At 40.7% G+C, this 21,043-nt stretch overlaps 1 protein-coding gene and 1 long non-coding RNA gene across 13 annotated transcripts in view; one reads left to right on the forward strand and one right to left on the reverse strand.

Annotated features, from left to right (window-relative positions):
- The window catches only part of ATXN1 (ataxin 1), a 384,333-nt gene that overhangs the window by 246,728 nt on the left and 116,562 nt on the right, over positions 1 to 21,043 (reverse strand). The gene's annotated exons all lie outside the window — the stretch shown is intronic.
- LOC139077413 (uncharacterized) lies at positions 530 to 2,816 on the forward strand. Its single transcript, XR_011529912.1, has 2 exons — positions 530 to 717; positions 1,677 to 2,816. It is a non-coding gene; the product is annotated as an uncharacterized lncRNA (long non-coding RNA).

Here is a 21,043-nt window from a genome sequence, read left to right on the forward strand (position 1 = left end):
GTAACACTGCTATGTAAAGATCCTATTAAAATATAGTCATTTTACACAACTACAAAAAGCTTTTATTTAAAACGACTTTGTATTCCGATGTTATAAGTGTGCCTGGCTTTTTATTCAGCGACTAGATTATCTTTTCAGAAGAACTACTGTACTTCATTGTACGTGCTTAATGAGGGACTAATTAGTCCTCCCCCCATCCCTTTAAACTCCTATGGGAAATGAGGTCAGAACCCATTTCCATGCCCAAAGCACCAGGTGGGGGCTGCATCAAATTCTACAGCGGCACAAAGGGGAGCCCTTTTCCAAGGCAGAACAGGTATGAGGACAAACCTTCAGCAAGGGCTATGCTCTCCAATGTCAGGCACACAGTACAAAAAAAGCTAAACGTTTATTATAAGATCTTGCAAAGGAGCTGTTCCAACAAGCTGGACCACCCACCCACACGTTCATCTCGGCTCCTCCTCTCCTGTCCTGACTGCCACGCGGCCCGCCTTCCCGCTCCCTGATTGGCTGTCCCGTAGGCTAAGACGCACACCTCCAGGGCGCTGGGCGGAGGGAGGGACCACTGGCCGCTGCTCCACCGGCATCCCGCCTCCTCTGCCATCTGCATCCCAGCGCCCACAGGGGAGTGCCACCGCTCTGGGACACGAGCCCGCAGCGGCTCCGCGGCAGCCTGCCAGCGGCTTGAGCTCCTTACTCCTTTCTACAAGAGGCATGGTGAGCAAATTAGAGGTTATGAACACCTCCGGTGGAAGGAGGAAAATTCCTTTGGGCTTTGTAAGGGAACTTCGTCAGTGGCGCGTCTCCAAGGTATAAGACGGATGTGCTTCACCCTGCCTGGCATGTGTGAACCGCACCTTTTGCTGGTCACAATTGTGGCAGCAGTGCAGGAAAACGTTTCTTTGGGAAGAATGTCTCATGTTCGAAGACGCTGCTGGCCCCTTGATAAGCAGTTCATAAAGCTATTTTCGATGTAAGGGAAAGCATATTCCTAAGGGTAGCGCTGCCAAATCCATGATGAGAGAGAAGCCTGGCAGTAAAATATTTGGGCTCCCAACACGAGTTAAAGTTTATTAGGAAACCAGGAAAGCACACATCTCTGGCCAGGGACAACAAAGAGAAGCAGCTGAGTTCTAAATTGTGCTGGAAATAGAAGCAAGCAGTCTGGGATTAAGTAAAAGAAGCAGAGTCAATTTAGAACAGTGCTTTGATGCACGGTACATAGCCTGTCACACCTTGCAGGGGCTGGCTGCCAAGGGGGTATGGTTTTAAGATCACAGCCCTCCAACAACTCTCTGATACCTGAAACTCCATAATTAGAGTCTTTCCTTTGGCTTAAAGATTCTGTATCTTTAAATTTCAGAATAATATGCTACCTTGGAAGTGGAATATCCAGATATCCAAAAAAAGAAATATATACACATACATATGGAAAGAGAACAGGTCTTGAATCACAGTTGAGTATTAATCCTAGCTTTGCCACTTCTAGCTCTGTAAGTTTGGGGAAGTCATTTATTGGCTTGACTCTCAAGTTCGTCAGTTGTGAAATGAGACAAGTATCTGTCTCAGAAGGCTGGTGCAAAGCTGAAGTTCAATTACGTATATAAAGGTATGTGGTCCAGACAACACACATAGCAGACATTTGGACACCAGTCTCTTCCTCTCGTTTTTTACAGAGCACGTCCTAATAGAGGAACAAGTGAGGATAATGTGAAGACGCTGGCTTCCTGATGTGGAAATGACAAGAAGGTCAGCAAGGAGGGGGACAGCAGAAGAAAAGGGCACCTGGGACCCGGTGACAGAATCTGTTTCACAAATGTGGTGAGGTCACCTCTGCTCCAGGGCACCTGGTGGCTGCAGGCTGACATGTATCTGCAATGCTGACTGGCTGGCAAGACTGTGAAATTAGAAACTTGCCTCCACCAAGGAGCCATGCCTCACCCCTCCCAAGACTCCCCCTTGCTTGGTGTCCAGCTGGGCAGATGAGGTGTGGGGGCGCATGTGAACAGCTGTACTACAGGGTCACCTGCAAGGGAGAGGGAACAGGTGAAGCTATGACAGGTGGCAGGCAGGCAAGTCAGCAGAAGAGACTAAGGGCAGCTTCTAACTTGCTGAAGCCCAATGATGCCAATCAGACCCCACTGACCCAAAGGGCTGGTCAGTGGCTGGAGACCTTCCTAGTGACTTACCAAAGACTGGCTTCACACCAAACTGTGTAGCTGAACATCCTGTCTTTTCCTAAGCATCCACACCTCCACACTTAAGGATTCTCCCTTACCTCACTCTGAAGAGCCAGCCATCGTTGCCTTCAAGGCATGAACCTTGCAACCTCACCAATCACTCAAGTGAAAGAACCACACAGAGAGGCCTAACAGTGGCAGGAGGGGAGGGACTCTAGAGCAAGCCGATGCAGAAATATATTTTTAGGTTGGGAAGACTTCCGAAATCCAAAAGGCCGCGACACAGAAGATAAACTCTCCAAAAATTGCCTTTCATGATTGCTGCCCATAAAAAACAAGCTTAACCCGAATGAATAGGAAGGAGAGAGGTAGTTTTAATAATAAACAGTAACAGCCAACATAAGGAACAGTGACACTATTTAGACACATTAATAGGTCAAGACATCAGCCCTTCTGTTCCCCCGAAAGACCTACGTGGAGCACCAGTGACGTGCAGAACACATTTTGGAGATCACTAATCTGACAGCATTTACTGCTGTAGTGTTACTGGACTGTGACTTAAGCAGATTCACTTCTAGAAATTTTCAAAATGCAAAACCGGGAAACAATAAGACACATACATGGAAATCTTGTGAATGGTTTATTGTGTTTTTCTTATGCAGCGAATTATCAGCCATTGCTTTCTATTTAGTAATCAAGGTTAATAATCTTGGGATCATTCATTCTGTGTATTATCTGTAATAAATCTGAAAATCCCAGTTGAACTTACCCTAACCCCCTGGTATACTTTTGGGCCATTCCCTCCTTCCTTTCTGTGATGAGCTGTGTGCACAAAAAATGCGGCACAATTTCAATACTAGTCTGAGCAAAACCGTAATGGAAAGTAAATGAAAGCATCGCACACGTAAGCGAAAGGAAATGATTTGGGAGTATACACATCACTGACTGTATTCCATCAGCACAGATAATTAAAAGTTGACTATATAATAATATTAAACACGGGTACAACTTTTGGAAAATTTCTCCCTGGTATTAGCTATGCAAAAATACCGACTAAATGTTCAATGCTAATCAAATTCATCTCTTCTTAAAAGCAGTGTATAATAAATGGGTAACCTAAAAGGGATGCTTTGAAACAGTATGCTTCACTATTGTTTGATTATTCTAAATTTAAAACTCCAACAAAGGGAAGGATTATTCTTCCTGAGGTTCAAGATTCATGAGGATTTGGTAATGCAATTCCTTTAAGAGAGCAAATAAAAAAATTGCTATCTACAAGCTGCCAGTGTTTTAGGTCTGTATAGTGTTTTAAAATCAAAGTCACCATTCATTCAACAACAAATGTTTGTTTGAATAAATGAATGAAAGAAAAGGCCTGAAAATACTTTACAAGTTTAATCACCTGTAAGGTATGAATCAGGCAACAACTTTAGTCATCCCCAAGTGCACAGGCTGAGACGAGTTAAACGTCAGCTCTCACCCAGCAGTCCAAAGCCAGACCTGGAAACTGCAATCATGTCCTTTGATTCTTAGAAAATAACCCAGCTGTCAGGGCCTGTTGCTTAGCTGTCTCACCACAAACTCAATGCAACCTGGAATGCATGTTATCTAGGCCAGGTGAGGTAAGATTAAGGAAGCAACACAAAGCCGGGCTTGTTCCTGAAATTATACAGGAGTCCAAAAACAGGAAAAGAAAAGAAAAGAAAAAAACCCCATCAAAACGCTAAACCTGAAAACGAAATTCCTAATATTAATATAATACTAATTTGTTAACATTATAAATTTTGCTCTAAGGAGGCACATCGAGCAAATCACTCAGTGCTCATATTGATATCATACCAAGAGTAGGGAAAAATGTTCCTGCAGGATACTGAAGGAGAGACGGAGCCCACGGCTCCCCAGGGCACTCAAGTTTATTCTTCCAGCAACACAGCTAACACCCATCTTTTTCCGTTCTGACCTTCTACCAGGATGCAATCCACGAGCCGGCCAGACATTTAAAATCTATTTGTTTCAATAACTCAGAGGAGAAATACAACCACAAGAGGTTTTGCAAGTGGAATCTATTTTGCAAGGAGAAAATTCTCCCGCTTTCAGAGTGAGGGTTCTCAAATCGGAAATCTTAAAGTTTTCAAAATCCATGCCCAGAGAATTAATACTACCCACCACTAAGCTGTCCTTTGAGAGCTAAGCATAAGCAATGCACTGGCCCCAACATCTATTTTTCTGATGCCAGAGGAAAGTGACGCAAAGCTGTCCTGATCTGAATCATAGAGTAGGTGAAGTTCATAGGTAAAGTTCCTCTACTGGATCCTTCTCCTTTTGTCCCCTCAGGTGGCTCCTCTGTTTGCCCCAGGGCTTTCTGTTCTGTAATTCTTTTCCACCTCTACCTTGTCAACATTAACACCAGCGAAATGTTATATTGTTGCGATAGGAATATAGTCCGATCGTTGTTTTGCCTCCTAAAAAATATGTGTCCTTTAAACCTTTTCATCTTTAAATTAAAGACTCAAAAGCTTTACTTTCCTTTAAATTCCAGCATCAGCCAGCAGCCAACATTCTGAATTGGGAGACAGGTTAAGGTAACGCCCCTTATTTTTAAAAGCTTATTCTGCTTCACCTTGAAGGCCTGCCATAACGATGGAAGTATGCTGAAATCACAAGCTGGAGTCATACTCCACTGTGACCTTGGGCAAACTCTGTCACTGAGCCTTCATTACGCATTTGTAAAGTAGGAATTATTACAATATAATGTAACATGATATAATATAATCATTATGAGATAATGAATATAAAGTGGCTGGCACCTTGCTATCTTAAAGACTATACTACCCTCAGAAAGAACACAGTGGTTCCCAAGTGTCCTTAAGTGCATCTCTGGGTTCACCCAGCCACATCTGCTGAAGGCCAGTTACCTAGAATCGCGAAAAACGGCAAGAGCCTGATTCTTGTCAGTTTCAGAGAGCTTGTGGCCTCGGGCCCTGGAGCCAGGCGCCCCCTAAAGGCAGGTCTGAGATTAGTTTTTCTCTCAGTTACCATTCTCTTTTTCTCTGGCTCTTTTCCTGCCTGAGAGCATCTAAACCCTTTCCCACTCATCTCCTCCCCATGCCCCTGGCCCAGGAAGCCCAGACAGTGGGGGTGCAACACCATTCCTCACTGTGCCACCTCTGCTTCCCAGTCCCCACCCTCCATCCTGTAGTAGAATTCTCATGCGGGAACCTTCAACAGCCCCACAGTTGAGTTTACACAGCCTTGAGCCCCTGGCAGCCAAAACCTAATTTAAAATAAATTTCCACAAGGAAAGGCATGTTTTGAGATGAGCAGGTGACCCAGCAGGGAGAGAGGTTCCATGTCACCGAAGCACTAGCCTTGTCTGAAGCTTCATTAGGAGGTCTGAGCTGAATTTTACAAATCCAATAGAAACACTCTGGCAGAGGTTTAGAGAGGCGGGAGAGGACACAACCACAACAGAACGGGGAGGCTTCACCAGGACAGGCGGGAGGAAGGAGGTGAGGCACGGAGAGGGAAGGCTGCAGAGTGAAGGGAAAGAAACAACCAGGCGGCAGCAGAGGTGAGGGCAGGGCGAGCACCCACAGGCAAGGTGCACAGAAGGCAGTGCACGGGATACCGGCAGGCAGCGCCTTGGGAGCTCTCGCTGTCACAACAGCAGTGGCATGAGGGACATGGGCTGAGTCCCATTGGTCCCTGTGCCTTGGCCAGGATTTTCCAGGTTGGCATTAGGAGGCATAATCTCCTCTAGAAGAACAGGACCCCGTGGGAAGGGCCATGGAAGCCGAATCCATGAACCAGGGGTCTCCCTGTGTGGTCCTCTCCTGGGATAAGGCCTTGCGAAGGGGAGACTGGTGAGAGCCCTTTAACCAGGTCTGAACGTGGGGAGAAGACGATGGGGAGCAGATGCAAGTGCTTCTCAAGAAACCCTCAATAAAAAGAGACAAAGAATAGTGGAATAAAGAAAATGCATCACACTTGGGTTTTAGAAGAGGAGGATACAGGGAGCCCAATGGTTAGAGGTGGGACCCAGGATGTCTACATCTTATAATATGTGAATTACATCCATGCACAGGTATGCATCCTCTTATATATCAGATCAGGAGAAAGAAAACCACACTAATTATACAAATTGGAAAACAAATCAAGGAGTGAAAAATGATAAAAATTGTTTTAATTGTGTAAAAGTAATACAAATTATAGTCATTTATGTGAACTGCTTCCACTAATGCCTAATTGCCAGGCAGCATAATATCAATGAAACGTATCATGAACTATGTGTTCAATTAACTCACTCGTGTACATTACATTTTGTGACAACACTACATTGTTTCATATGTTCAGGCTTCTTATTATCTGATGCCTATGAGTGCACCATCTGGGAGCTGGAATGGAGGTTAAGGAGATCGCTTACTGTAACCCTTTCATTTCACAGATGGAGAAACTGAGGCTTAGAGAGCGTATGGCTTTCCCAAGGCCACAAGAGAACTAGTTTAGAGCAGAGCTGGGGATGCAACAGGGCTGCTCCTGATCCCTGCACTGCTCCAGGGCTGCCCTTAAGATGCTATGCGCTTAGACAGCCCTGCAGCGACACAGTCCCTTCCCCATCAGTTTGCAAGACCGTTTGGTCTGATTCATAATTATTCAAGGAGCATGGGAAACACGTATGATGCTTGGGGGAAGATAAGTGCAGGCACAGAGATGCTGGAGCTCTCAGTTAGGCGACTTCTGGATAATATATCTTTAGAAAAACTTACAGCCTCTTTCTCTGTAAGAAAATCGATAGGAGAGTCAATAGGGTACAGTAGAAAAAACGAAGGTTACTAGACAGAGACCTCAGGATGAGCCTCAAAGCTTAATAGCTACGTGGCCTGGGACAAGTTATAGAAACTCTCCAAATCTATATCCCCTTAACCATAAAATGCGCATGATGATGATACTTATTCAAAGATTTGTGGGATTAGATGAAATGATCTATTAAGAATACACATATTAAGAATAGCACAGTACATATGCTCAATCAATATTCAATCAGTATTTCTTTACTATAGACTCCTTGCATAGGGCAGCTGAAGAAAGCTTCATCTTTAAACACACGTGGTGTGTACCTGGATGGTGACAGGTCTTTCCAAGGCCAAGTATATGTTATTTCATAAACAGTTTTGGAAAGCCTGTTCCAAAGAGTCAGTGTCATATTCATGTCTAATTTCAAAATAGAATGCCAGTGTCTGGGGTGGGAAATCTAAGGGAGCGCTGTAAGATCTCACCCAGTCTGCTTCCACCTGGCATGTCAAATATCAAAACACAGGCAACCACGGTCAATCGTTAAGAACCACCTCTTGCTTTACATCAAAACGTGTTAGGAGAAAACAAGGATACCACAGATCAAGGGTATCCCAAAATCATTCCTTCTTGATCCCTGATGATGGCTCCTTGCTCATTTTTCGCATCCAAAATCTCTAGGAAATCCATCACAGATCCTAATGTGGTCCACCACAGGATTGCAGCTCACAGTACATCCTTTTGGGTACCCATAAGCTGGTCTGCAATGCCCAAGGCAACAGAGGAGAAGGCAGCTGCCCAGTCTGTAGATAAAGGTTCCTCAATTGATCCCTGGTGAACCCACCAGTTTCTACATCTGTCTTCTTATCACATCCCCTCCCCATAAATAATTTTATCAGTAAATGAGAGATTAAAGTCTCATAGGGAAAAAAATCAGGAGTTTGTGTCATGCTATAAATGAATCTCTAGCTGAAACTGCTACGTGCGCAGTGAGATTTCACTAAGAGCCACTGACTCTGCCTGCAAGCCTGAATATTAGACCAGGCCTGTTCCACACAGCCCCAGCAATGTTGCCCTCCCTCTCTTCTAGAACTGTCTGTGACCTGAATGTTCCAGTAAGCAAACGAGCAAGCCAGATCTATCTACCTCTCTCTTCTCTCTCTCTCTTTCACACACACACGCACACACACACACTCTCTCTCTCTCTCTCTCTTTTTCTGAGTCACCTTTGTTGACAATAATTAAACTTGACTGGTAAAAGGGGAGAAAATGCAAGTCAATGAATTAAGCTCCTCTGGATCCACTAAGCCAAGCCCCTGGCCCACTCTCTGCTCTTGGGCACTTTGTTTCTATTTTGTAGCTTCTGACTACATTGCGTTACATGTGGAGAGAACCATTTTTTGACTCTTATTCAACGACGTGTGACACTATTGTTCTTTGTTTCTTTAAAACATGTTGGCATTCTTGCTCTCCCTTAGTAGGAGAGGGCCTGCAAGGATCGCCCAAGCTTCCGGGCTGAAGCAATTATCTGCTAGGCTGAAAAACCAGAGTTCAGCTGCCAAACTCCACCAGGAAAAGTGCAAAGGGTGAAACGGGCACCACTCTGAATCATAAAGATGATTGCAGGCGAGGTGACTGGCTGCAACTCGGGTGTTCTTCTATATCTAATTGGACCATGCAGGATGACACTCCTGGGGACCGCTACAGAGATACAGGTGTGGCTTCCTCTATACAAAGGCTGTGCGTCTGACAATTTATGTGTAAGCCTAACTTTTATAAATTACGTGCCGAATGTCCTGGGGAGTTCATTATTTAGGAGAACCCCATCAACGTTTTGTAAAATTCACAGTCATCTAGTTTGTATTTGGGAAATTTAGATCTTTGAATAGCAGATTTTCTAATTCCAGAAGTCTTCCCTCACCCCACTCTCTCTGCCTTTACAGCACATCATCAATTTCAACATCAGTAAAAAGAATGTGAATACAGGGGAAAATATGCACCAGTGCCGGAAAACAGAGAGGGGCACCTGACATACACCAGCATCATTAGACATTTTTGCTAGATAGGACATAGAAAGCCTAACATAAAAGGCCGATTCAGATATGTGACTTGTGGTTCTCCTTGAAAAAGTGCAGCATTGTGAGAAGAAAACAAGACAAAACCCTGAGAGAAAACTACTAAGTAATTGTCCTAAACTAGAGGAGGGAAGGCTGGCTGTGAGGGCTGGCTAGGAAACAAAGATACTGTCTGGGTTCCAGATCACTGGCATTCAGAAGGCATGAGAACAGGAGAACCAAGCGTAAGCACCGCCATGCCCATGGTTATCCAGCAGGTTGTAGGACGGTTCCCTACAAAGCAGGGCTGTAAGACCAGAAGAATTCGGTCACCATTACACAGGGGGCTTGGAGTGAAGCTGGGGTGAGGGAGAAATCTAGAATCAGAGAACTGCCTTATGGACAGTGGCTTCATCCAACACAAAGCAGGAACCATGCGGAGAAGAACTCCCACAGAAACTCCCATGGCTCCGGCTCCCTCACAGTTGGTACAGCTGCTGCAACACACACCTGGCTTGGCCAATTTTTAAGAACCAAGCTTCCAACTTCAAATTGAGAGAAGGAATCTGATCTCTTTACAGAAAGTACAGGGATCATTTGAGAACCAATTCCAGCCCAGCCTAGACCTTTCACCATTCAATGATGAGTAAACCAAAAGGATGTGACATTGGGCCTATAAAGACTTGGTGGCAAAACAACATAAAACATCCAAGAAACAGAGGAAGAAGATAACCTTGAAAAAGATTTACTACTGGAAACAGAGACAAGCTTCAGACAGATATGATTTCTGCTTTGAAAAAAAAGAAAAGAAAGCCCAGACTCTGAAACAAGACATGAAAGAAGGTGACACAAGTGAATGAAACAAAAAGAAACTGACTGAATTAGAGAAAAATTAGAAATTTTTCAACTATCTCTTTCCAAAAGTATAATTTAAAACTGCATGAGGACCAATGAAAAGGAAAGACAGTCCTCTGGAAAATCAAGTCAGCAATGTAACGAACAAACTTAAAAAACTATACCAAAATGAAGAGCAAAATGACAAGAAGGATGACAAAACAAGATAGATTATAATGGATATTGAAGACAGGGGAGGAGGCCAAGGTAGAGACAGGTGTGGTTCCTGAAGGAATCAGAACAAATACCACAGAAGCAATTAGTAAAGATATCACGTAAGAAAACTTTTCTGAACTGAAGAGACCCCTGATTCCCAAACCCCAAAAAAAAACCTTACTCTGTACAAGAAAAAAAATTTAATGAAAACTGACATACACATGTACGTAGATATACATATATAACTTAATGAAAACTGTCATCTATTTATGTTCTGATGACACTTTTGAATTTTGAGGTCAAAGTAGGAAGATCATTAGCATCAAATGAGGAAGGAAAAAATACAGGTACCCGGTCACCAAGACGAGAGAAAAATCAAGGTGGCCTCAGACTTCTGTTTGACAGCAGGAGAAACAGAACAGAAGAAAGAGAACAGGAGAAATAGAGTTTGTACAGCTCTGATGCCAAAGGGTCTAGATCAACAAGAAGTCTAAACTAAGCAAGTTTTCTGTTGAAGTATGAGAGCTAAAAAATGAAAACAGCATTCTTGGATGCAAAAGATCAATAAGAAAATGTACTTCATAAAAACATCATTTGAAGAAGTTCTCTAGTCAACCAAAAAATTTAATCAAAAAAAAGAAAAAGGCGGCGTCCCACATGCCACAACTAGAAGGACCCACAACGAAGAATATACAACTATGTACCTGGGGGCTTTGGGGAGAAAAACGAAAAAAAAATAAAATCTTTAAAAAAAAACAAAAAAGTGAAGGGGCCGGCCTGGTGGCGCAGTGGTTAAGTGCGCACGTTCCGCTTCGGCAGCCTGGGGTTCCCTGGCTCGGATCCCGGGTGCGGACATGGCACCGCTTGGCACGCCATGCCGTGGTAGGCGTCCCACATATAAAGTAGAGGAAGATGGGCACGGATGTTAGCTCAGGGCCAGTCTTTCTCAGCAAAAAGAGGAGGATTGGCAGCAGATGTTAGCTCAGGGCTAATCTTCCCCCCCAAAAAATAAATAAATAAAAGGCGTAGTTGGCTTTAAAATAGTTTATAACACGTAATCAAACCATATAAACATGTGTTAATCTCATCTTACACAAGGAGGAAGTATGGTCAGTAAGCTTCGTGACATTGTTCAGACAGAAATATAGGTCCTTTCTTTCAAATTGAAGAAAATAACTAGAAAATTAAACATAATGTATAACGTGAAGATTGTTAGAGAATAAATTATACCACAAAATGGAAAATGATGGTAACATCAAGCAATCATAAAAGGAAAAGGAACTTAAAAATGAGAAAAATTAGACCAATTATATCAACTTTGAAGATACATACTAATTCTCTTTTAAGAAACAAAAGAATCCTAGCTGGAGTCATAAATTAAGAATGACCTCTATGCTATCCAGAAGAAATCTATAAAAGTTAAAAAAAAATAAAAGATTGAGGCAAAAGAATACCAGGAAAATGCACATTGAAAAGCAAGAGTTACAATGTTAATATACAATCAGAATTAAATATTTAAAGCATTAAACAGGAGTGTCGTTTCTACTGACAAGGAGTATATTCCAAAGAAAAGCTAAAATTGTATGCACCAAGATAGCATAGCATGGAAATATATAAAGGAAAACAAGCAGAGACTGAGAGGCATGCAATAGCGATGCTGAAGTCTACCCATTGCTTTTAGTCCTTGGAAAAGTAAGCAGATGCAAATTTAATAAAGATGCATAGAAGGAGGATAAAATAATAAATAAGGCTGATCTGATGACTAGATAAACCTGATCATTAGAGCATGCGTCTTCTATAGAGGGACCCATGGGACATGAACACAAACTAATCATGTATTGGGACATAAAGGAAACTTGACTACATCTCAGTATTCTGTGACCACAAAGCAATAAAAGCCCACGTTAATAAACAAAAGCATAAAGAATGCAAATAAATGTGTACATTTAAAAAGTACTCTTCTAAATAGGTTTAGCGTCTGAGATACTAAATTATACAATTGCAGATAGAGACAATAAAGACAAGGAGAACATTCCATATCAAAGTGGAGACAACCCACACTGGGAGGCAAATACCTTAAATATTTCCATCATTAAGAAAAACTTAAAAGAACAGTCAATTCAAGAAATGAGAAAACAGAAATCTAAGTAAAGCAAATCAAAGACAAAGCACCAAAAAATAATGATAGAAAGAATTCGAAAATTTAAATAAAAAATATTTCAACAGGTGGTACTTAAAAATATCCAGGGGCCAGCCGGGTGGCATAGTGGTTAAGTTCACTCACTCTGCTTCGGCAGCCCGGGGTTCACGGGTTCGGATCCCAGGTGCAGACCTACACACTCATCAAGCCATGCTGTGGTGGCAACCCTTACAAAATAGAGGAAGATTGGCAACAGATGTTAGCTCAGGGCCAATCTTCACCAATCGATAAATAAGTCAATCAATAAAAATCCAAAAATAAAATAGATTTACTGCTAATTAACCTCATGTTCCAAAGAAAAAACAATCAAACCAAATTAAAAGTGAGAAGTAGGATAAAACCAAAAATATTGAGGATATTTTTAATTTTAAGAATATGCAACGTTTGAATCTACGTTAATAAAATTTACAATATAGAAATGGCAGATTTTCTGGAAAAACAAAAATCTTTAATATTATCTTATGATGTAAAAATCTTGATCAGAAAATTTACTGTAGAAAAATACTATAGGTGGAAGGGAGGGGAGCTTTCATAATAAAAAAAAACAAAAAAAGGACCTGAGTCAAGTAATTTGGAGGACAAGTAATTTCAGAGCTTCCACGAATGGGCATGATCTGTAAATTACATCACTGGTTCAACAGAAAAAACTGCCATTATTAAAGATGAAAAGACATTTTACAAAAAATTCCATGGGAAAGGATCCTGAAAAGTAGAACAGAATACCACTTATTTGCCACAATAAAGGCTATCTGCCACAAACCAATAGCCAACACTGTATTAAAAGTTAAAAACAAGAGTCAATAACTAAATTCGGGAATGAAGTGAAGTGCACCTGCTCTACCGTTATTATTCAACATAACATTGGGATGTTCTAGAAGAAATGAAAGTTAGACTCCTACATTCTAGTGTTTTTATTTTCATTATTAGAAATGCTATTATTGCCTGTTTAGAACATCTAAGGGAATCAGCTAAAAGACTACTAGAATTTACTGAGGTCGATAAGATGGCCAATTATTAGAAGATATGCATATAGATACATGTGCATGCACACAGACAAACATTTATATATGTATATATACAAAAATAGTTTTTCTATATACAAGCAATAATAAGCTGAAAACACAAGGAAAATAAAGACCAAATGCATAATTATAAGCAACACTGTAAAATCTCTAAGGAAAACTTAAGAACTACTCAAATCCTATGAAAACAGACAGTGCTTTACTAAGGGACAATAGAAGTCTTGAATAAGACTATGTACTTTGATCAAAAGTTGCAAAAGTGTAAAGACTTCAATTCTCTCCACATTAACATAGAATTTATGACAATCAAAATTTATTTTAAAAAGATGTTTTAACATCTGACCAAATTAGTCTTACGTTCACATGGAAGAATGGGTAGGTTAAAGATAGCTAAGAAATCTTGAAGAAAGAAAATTATATGGAAGGATCTAAGATTGCTTATGTTAAACACTATTAAAACTGTAGAACCCAAACTAAAATGCAAAACCACAAAGATCAAAAGAACAGAATCTAAAGCTCAGAAATATACACAAGTTCATAAAAGTATTTAGTACATGATAAAAGTGGCATTTCCTATCGGTAGGGGGAAAGAGTATTAAATAAATAGCGTGAGAACAACTAATGAACTATTTGGCAAAAGTTCATTTGATTCTCATGCCTGAGATCACAATTTAAAATAAACTCTAAATATAAACTATGAGATAATAAAAGAACTAGAAGGAATTATAGATGACTATTTATTTGATCCCAGTGTATGGAAGGCTTTTCCAGGTAAAAAAGCAAAAAAGTGAAATCATTGATATGCTGGACTACGCAAACATTTTGAATATCTGGACACCAAAATAACCATGAATAAAATTCAAAGGAAAATATCAAAGTGGGAAAAATATTTGTAACATCATTGACAAAGAATTAATATCTTTAATTCAAAATGAACATATATGTATTACATGACTAAAAGACATATGTCCAATTTAAAAAAGAATAGAAAACGTAAGAAAAAAATGTCCAACCTCATTCAAAACCATACCCCAAAAAAAGTAAATTAAAACAAGATACAATTTTTTTTTTTTTTGGTGAGGAAGATGGGCCCCAAGCTAACATCTGTTACCAATCTTCCTCTTTTTGCTTGAGGAAGACTGCCTCTGAGCTAACATTGTGCCAATCTTCCTCTAGTTTGTATGTGGGACACCGCCACAGCATGGTTTGATGAGCGGTGCTAGGTCCACATCCAGGATCCGAACCCACGAACCCTGAGCCACTGAAGAGGAGAGTGTGAACTTAACCACCATGCCACTGGGATGGCCTAAGATGTAACTTTTAAATTATCAAATTGGCAAGGTTTTTCCTTGTTTCTGTTTCTTAATTACAGCACTAAGTGTTGTCCAAGAGTGGTAGACACATGGACATTCTTTTTCATGGTTGGTGAGTGCTAAAATATAGTATTTTACTAATACATATTAAAAAATTTTAATAAAGGCTCTTCCTATTTGAGCCAACAGTCCTGGTTCCATAAATTTATCCTAAGGAAACAATCAGAGATATCTGAAAAAAAATTACACGATCAAGGAAATCCAGCACAGCATTACTAACAATAGCAAAAAGTCTGGGGAATTAAATGTCTGACACATTAGATTACTTATGTAAATACCAGTATCTGTAAGAGATGTACAACTGTATAGGCAATAAAAATCATGCTATGTGGGATTAAAAATGACAGGGCAACATGTTCATAATACATGCACCAGTGATAAAGGCAGTTTACAAACAGCACAATCAGCATGACCCTAGTTAAAAAATGTATATGACCAGAAACACTAAAAATGTTCATGGTTATCTTGTGGGAAACAATGAAGAACAGATGGAGCAGGTTCTGGAGTCAGACTGCTTCGATTCAAATCATAGCTCTGTCCCTTTAAGCTCTGCAACTCTGGGCAAACCGTTGAGCCTCTCTGAGCCTCAACTTCCTCATCTCTCAAATGGGACTAAAGACAGTAACTACTTCGTTGGGTTGCTGTCACAATTGAATTTTACAATGTATGTAAGGCACTTAGTATAGTATCTGGATCATAGTAATTGCTCGATAAATATTAGTATTATTTTGATTTTAAAACAAAAATTACCACTCCCCCACTAAAAAATATTTTACAACAGAAGAAACTTTGTCTGGGTTTATTCCCATGCTAGAGGAAAAGTAGAAGTCTTCAAAGATTGTAGATCCATAAATATTCATACTTATTCCCTTTCTCCTTCTCTCTCTCTTTCTCTCTCTCTCACACACACTCATACACCCAAGATTAAGATCCTCATGTCCTAGGATCCCGAGAAGTTTGGGCAACAAGTTAATACGCAGCCTTAATGAAGATCATTTGAGCTCTGCTAAGAGTCCACCACGGTCAACCAAGGTCAAAGAGACGGCTTTGATCAAGATGATCTAGGAGAACAGAGGCTGCTGATAATCAACTGGTCAACATGTGGTCCAACAAAAGGCTTTTACCCTTCCATGACATAGATGGCTTTACAGCTGGGCGAGCAGAGTGCTGTGGAAGGGGCCGCGGGGCTGTGGAAGGAGCCCCAGAAAGGGAGTTGGGACACTCGGTTCTAGGACCCCCCACCCACTCCACTTACCAGCCGTGCCTATACTCCTGCAGGACTACACTCTCCCCATCGACGACATGAGACCCCTCCAGGGCCCTGTCAAGATCTGGGTTCTATTAAAAAGAGGGACAACCTCCACTTCGAATGTTAGTTGCTTTATTTTTAACTTCAAAGCCAGCTCCTGTATTCCAAAACAAGCCAAAGAAAATTAAAAGAATAAATAAAGCATTCTAGGCATCCATAAAATTTATTTCACTTTCCCGATCCGTGTTATTTCAGTAAATCTAGCAGTGTAGAAAGTGACAAATGAGTGCAGATTACAAGGCAGCACATGTTCAGGACAAGGTCATTAGATGCCATCAGAAATGGTCTAACAACACATGCATTTAGGAGATAACGGGCGCAGCTCAGTGGGTTATCTATAAATTGTCCCCACTCGAATTCCCGTCTGCTGCTCTCACACACCCGCTGTGGTCTCTGAGCCTAGACTACTGCACTAAATATGGCGTAGGGTGTTAGCTGGGGAAGGCAATATGGAACAAAAAATTGGCTAAATCTGAAATGTGGGGGAAATCTTACCAAATGCAAAACAAAAATAGTCCTAAAAGAGAACATAATTATTTATTATAAAGTTGCATGCAGGGAATTAAATAAATGATGATGTGATCAGCAGGAAAGATGCTCTATGCAAAAAAAAAAAAAAAAAAAAGCGTATCAGAATCAGTGACAGATGATGGCAGAAAAGTGGAGCAGTCAGAAGAGGCTTTGGTGTCAGGGACCCTGGCTTTGAATTCTATCCCCTGCCACTCAACAGCTGGGTGTATATGGAAGTAGCCAAGCTATCAGAACCTCCATTTTTTTTTTTAAATATGTAGAACGGTAGTAGCAATATCTATCGCAAAGAGTAACTGGGATGATTCAGTCATTCATTCCCTCAATGCATAATTATTGAGCTTGTCGATGTGCTGGGCCCAGAGCCAAATGCTGGAGACGCATGACTGAGAGAGGCAGGCACAGCCTCCACTTATGCAGCCTCTAAATCTCTCTTAGGATTTCATGGAAGAAGAGAGACAAATATATGTAAGTGCAAGAGGAAAAATTAAATCAGTTAAAGGAATCGAAAGTGCTGGGGTGTTACTTTAGAGTTAACTCTCAGTTAAAGGGACATTTGAGCAGAGACCAGAATCAGGTGAGAGAGTGTCATGAGGGTACGCAAGGGAAGAGATCAAGTAAGATGACTAGTAATGCAAAGACCCTAGGGCAGGAACAGGCTGGCATTCAATGGGGCATTTGTCAGGAGCTGTTAGCTCAGGGCTTGCAAAAGTATGTGCCCAGATGATGATGATGATGACAATGATGATGATGATGATGGTGGCAATGATGATGATGATGATGGTGGTGGTGGTGATGGTGATGATAATGATGATGATGGTGATGGTGGTGATGATGATGAGTGGTCGTGGTGGTGATATGGTTGGTAGCGATCGTGGTGGTCTTATAATAATAACCAAAGAAGCAAAGTACAAGGGATGTAAGAATAGGCACAGCCCATGTTAACTAAAGTAATTAAGGGACAAAATTAGTATTGAACACAGGAAGTACTGATTAGGGTCTCAACTAATCTGCACTCATTAAAAATTACAGCTCCATTTTTAGTTATATCCTTCAATCTAAGATCATTCAAGAAAAGTTTCTCTCTGAAAATTCTATTTCAAGAATATATATTTTTTTAAATAAAAATATTCTGCATGCATGATTGCTTTTTTATCGAGCCATCTTTCTGTTGGCTTTTAGCCTGCTAGTAGTGTGTATGTGGTATTTCAAAGAGTTGCTATGCAGGGTACTCAGAAATTTCATAGAAGCACTTAAAGAGCAGAAATAGCTGGTAGCTTTCCTCTCCACATATACTCTCAGAACAGAGGGAAAACAGTTTCAATTGATGTCTTTTCTAGGCTTTCAGCCCTAACTGTCTCAGGATGAAATTCTACTTGACTTGGTCAGTTATGCAAATTTTTGAAATTTTATGAAGAGAATCATTCATATTGTATGAATTTTTCTGCAACCTACCTTTTTTTTTTGCATAATATAAGGTTGTCGAGATTTATCTGCATTGCTCTACACAGTTTTAGATAACTCACTGTCACCGTTGCGTGGTATTCTGATACTCGATTATATCATAATATGTTTATCTATTCTACTTTGATAAGCATTTGAGTGGTCTGGGTTTATTTTTTAAGCCATTATTAACATAAGTAAAGCTGTGATGGACAGTATATATGTTTTCTGGTAGACGTGTGCAGAAGTTTTTCTAGGGAACAAACTTAGAAGGAAAATTGCCAAGTCATACGGTATACACATTCATCTTTACTGGATAATGCCTAACTGTTTTCCTAAATGTCTGTACCAATTAACACTCCCACCAGCAGTCTATAAGCATGAAATGCCATTTTTCTAACTTAGACGAAAATATCCTCTTTGCCACTGGGAATTCCAGATCTCAAATAACTCAAGTGCCAATTCCATCTATAGCCTCAGTCAATTCAAAACTGGTCTTTGAACAAACCCAGACTGTCAGAAATTTCAGTTCTGGCTAACTCATCACAATCAATTTTGCAAGCAAACAAAACCCCCACAAGAACAACAATAAATAATCGCCTATTGCTGGCGTGAGGAAGCAAAATGAAGACGTTTCAATTCAAGCAAACATGCTTACAACAATATTTTGATTATCTGAATTAATCTGAAGCAAACTAAGTCTCATCTAGATATTTGCCCCTAACTTTCTGTTCCTTTTATTTCATGGCATTATTATAACTGGATTTGCCCAACAAAAAGCAGGTGTGCATTTTTGAGAACTAAGAAAAAAGTATTAAATTTACTCTCTCTTCAAAAAGATATCAGCTATGAATATACTAGAAACCACAGACTTGTATCCTCTGAAGGGATAAATTTTATGGTATGTGAACGACATCTCAATAAAGCTGTTATCAAAAATGTAGTGAAATAAGCCAGTCACAAAAGGACAAATACTGTATGATTCCACTTATATGCGGCATCTAGAGTCGTCAAATTCCCAGAGACAGAAAGTAGCATGGTGGTTGCCAAGGGCTGGAAGGAAGAGGGAACAGGGAATTATTGTTTAATGGGTACAGAATTTCAGTTTTGCAAAACGAAAAAAATTCTGGAGATGGATGGTGGTGATGGTTGCACATCCATGTGAATATATTTAACACCATTAAACTATACACTGAAAAATGGTGAAGATGGTAAGTTTTACGTTATGTGTATTTTGCTACAGTAATATTTATCTATAGCACAGAAGTAGAGGTGGTCGTGTTTCGCTTCAGCATTAGGTCATGTATAAGCAAAGAGAAGAGTTCTTTTTTCATAAGGTCACAGCAATCGTGCCCCATATATTGAGCACTGAGCCACTTTTTTTATTTTTCTAAGCAATACCGAATTTCAGTGCACAAATGCTACAACAGCCTATACTGTGGGTGAGAAGAACACAGAAAAAATCGTGAAAGTCTAAAATCACTGCTCACATTGCAACCTTGACACAACGACTTTGCAAAAACAAGGGCTTAAATTTAACAGAATATGCCACGATTCAGAAAACACTACTACCACATGCCCGAGGGGACTGAGTCATGCCTGCCGTTTAACTTCAATTCCTGAATTTTTTGACTTCTGTATGTTTAAATTCTCATCACACTGCAGCTTCCACCTTCATTTCTGCCACTGATCATATAATGCATCTCTTACCATTTGACATAATTTCTCCCATGAAATACTTATTTTTGAACAGCTTGAGGTTCAGAGGACACTTTACAAAATGTTAAACAATTAAAAACTGTCAACGATTACTGGAAATGGAAAAACATCCCAGCCTCCTTCGATGTCATCTCTATGCCTAGAGCAGCCTTCCCACGCCCACTCCCACATCCATCGAGCGAGCTACACCTCTTCCTTCTTTCAAAGTTCACCTTAACTCACTTCTCTGATTCTATAATGAAGACAGCTGTGATTACAGCACAAGTCGAGAACAGAGTACTATCTACTCCCAAGACAAGGCGTGAGTGTTAATCTATGTCCATAGGTCCAAAACAGGCAAATTGTGCAGACTACATTTTTTAATGTGCGTCTGTGCAATAACCTGTATCTGCTGGATCTTTAAGAACCTTCCACGGTCCCCGATGCAGGGATGACCGGCCACTCTGGAGGGGCTGGAGGATTTAGGGATGGCATATGTATCATTTTCAAGGCGCTGAGTCAGGTAGACGATGTGTGACTCATGGTGTTCCTGCGCAGAAGCCCACAATCCTTCGGGAGAGGCAAGGCATCTATCATGTGAGGGGAGCTAGTAATAGTAGGTAATTTTTCAATCAGCACACATTTATTCAGCGAATATTTACTGAAGACCTACTCAATGCCAGGCACTACACCAGACATTAGGAACAGAAATATGACTAAGATGTGGTCCCAGGATAGACAGATGGGGTTCGGTATAGAACCATTTTATCATGGAGCCCTCAGAACACTACTAGGTGGTAAAAACAGCAGCTTTCCCCTCTTCAAAAACAACGCACTGACCACACGTAAGTCATCCAGTTGCTGAGTGAGCGTTCTGGCCATGAAAAGACATATTTGGAATGAGCACAGTGATAGCTTCCATGCTTTCCTCTTCAGAACCAGAGTTCCCAAGCATTCCGAACACATGAATGCTCCCCGACCCACTGGGAGGCAGATGACCAGCTGACCCTAATGCAAACTTGCCGCCACGGAAGATTTGAATAAAAATGAGAGATTTTACTAAGATCTAGAGATGGCCCCTGTACTTCCTCTTTCTTAAGAGTCTTCACAAATCCCTTTTGTTATGTCTGCCTTCCCTGATGGACTCTAACCTCAAAAAAGGCAGGGAGGGAGTTTTTCTGGGGTGCAGAGTTTTCCCCAGTGACTAATACAATGCCTGGCACATAGTGGCACATTATGGCATTAACATTTTCAATTAGCTGGCTGCTAATACTATCCTATAGTCAAACTGGCATCTGAAAAGCCTGTTGAAAAGGTCATTTAAAGACCGGGTAATGAATATAATCCATAATCAATTAATGAATTCAATTAATGAATCAAATCACTTTACAGATA

Source organism: Equus przewalskii, chromosome 19 (genome assembly GCF_037783145.1).
Source record: "Equus przewalskii isolate Varuska chromosome 19, EquPr2, whole genome shotgun sequence".
Classification (NCBI taxonomy): domain Eukaryota; kingdom Metazoa; phylum Chordata; class Mammalia; order Perissodactyla; family Equidae; genus Equus; species Equus przewalskii.